Source organism: Dioscorea cayenensis, chromosome 10 (assembly GCF_009730915.1).
Source record: "Dioscorea cayenensis subsp. rotundata cultivar TDr96_F1 chromosome 10, TDr96_F1_v2_PseudoChromosome.rev07_lg8_w22 25.fasta, whole genome shotgun sequence".
In the NCBI taxonomy this organism is placed as follows: domain Eukaryota; kingdom Viridiplantae; phylum Streptophyta; class Magnoliopsida; order Dioscoreales; family Dioscoreaceae; genus Dioscorea; species Dioscorea cayenensis.
Window position 1 is genome coordinate 6,588,820 of NC_052480.1, and position 1,468 is coordinate 6,590,287.

At 35.1% G+C, this 1,468-nt stretch overlaps 1 pseudogene; it reads left to right on the top strand.

The window, feature by feature from the left end:
* Window positions 1-590, top strand: LOC120270260 (annotated as a pseudogene).
* The last annotated feature ends 878 nt before the right edge of the window (window positions 591-1,468 follow it).

The window sequence follows — 1,468 nt, forward strand, 5'->3', positions numbered from 1 at the left end:
ATGATCAAGGCCGGTCGTCTTTCTGAGCCTCACAAGAAAATCTCAGATTGCTTTGCTTGCACGATCAAGGATAAAACTCTGAAATCTGATGGTATTGCTGGTCTGTACCATGGTTTCAACATCTCATGTGTTGGAATCATTGTTTATCGTGGTCTCTACTTCGGAATGTATGATTCTCTGAAGCCAATGCTTCTGACCGGAAGCCTGCAGAATAGTTTCTTCGCGAGCTTTGACTTCGGCTGGCTGGTCACGAACAAAGCAAGGCTAGCATCATATCCTATTGACATGGTTTTGCAGAAGAATGATGATAACCTCTGGTGAAGCTATGAAGTATAAGAGCTCTTTTTATGCATTCTCTCAAATCTTGAAGAATGAAGGAGCAAAGCTTTTGTTCAAGGGCGCGGGAGCAAACATTCTCCGAACCATTGACGGTGCTTGTGTGCTTGCTTGCATTCGACAAACTACAAACTGATTGTCTTGACAAGAAGTATGGCTCTTCGCGGTGCCTATGTTTCAGGTCGATTCCAATAGATGGCGATAAAAACCAAATACCAATTTTTATATTCAAAATCGTGTGCTCGTTTATTTAGCTAATTTTGACGCCCTAATATGCATTCCATCCTTTTTTATGTTAAAAGAGTTAGGCAAAGTGTTATGTTCTCGGCATAATTTTGAGGCAACAATAAGTAGACTGCTAATATTCGATGAGCCTTTGATTTAGGAAAAATCCAACCATGCAAGCATAAGAAAAAATGAAAGGAAATGAAGTGATAAATGATGAGGCGTATGCATGAAAATTCACAAGAGATCATACGCAGGAAAGAAAAGAGAAGCATGCATGCAAGTACGCACCCAATTAATGTAAACTCTAGAAAGACTTTTTGAGTTGAAACATTGAATATATATGGCCTAGCAAGGATACGTATAGCATATGGAGGGATTCACCATTATAAAAAAAAAACATGCTATTTATTGTGTGCATGACATGATAAGAAGCATACATACTTGACATAAAAGAAAAAGGAAAGGAAAAATTAAAAATAAAATAAAATAAAAATAATAATAAAAAAATCCTCACAATTATCAAGAGCATGGAGTTATTTCAATGGAAAGAATGAGAAGCATGTCATGCATACGGGCATAAAAAAAGTTTGCATACACATTCATAAAAAGTTGAGAAAGCATGCATATGGCAATAAAAAAATATATAAATAATAAAAAAATAATAATAAGAAGAAGAAGCATGCATACGAACGCATGAGCATGAGCATTAATCTCATGCATGCATATGTGTAAAATTAAAAAAATAGAGGCATACATACGTGCAAGAGAAAAAGAGAGGGCATGGAATTAAAAGAAATAATGATAATAAGAGAATGAGAAAGCATGCATGAGATGAAAAGTAAAAAAAATATATAAAAGAATGGATGAGAAAACATGCATATATGCAATAAAGTAATGAGAAGCA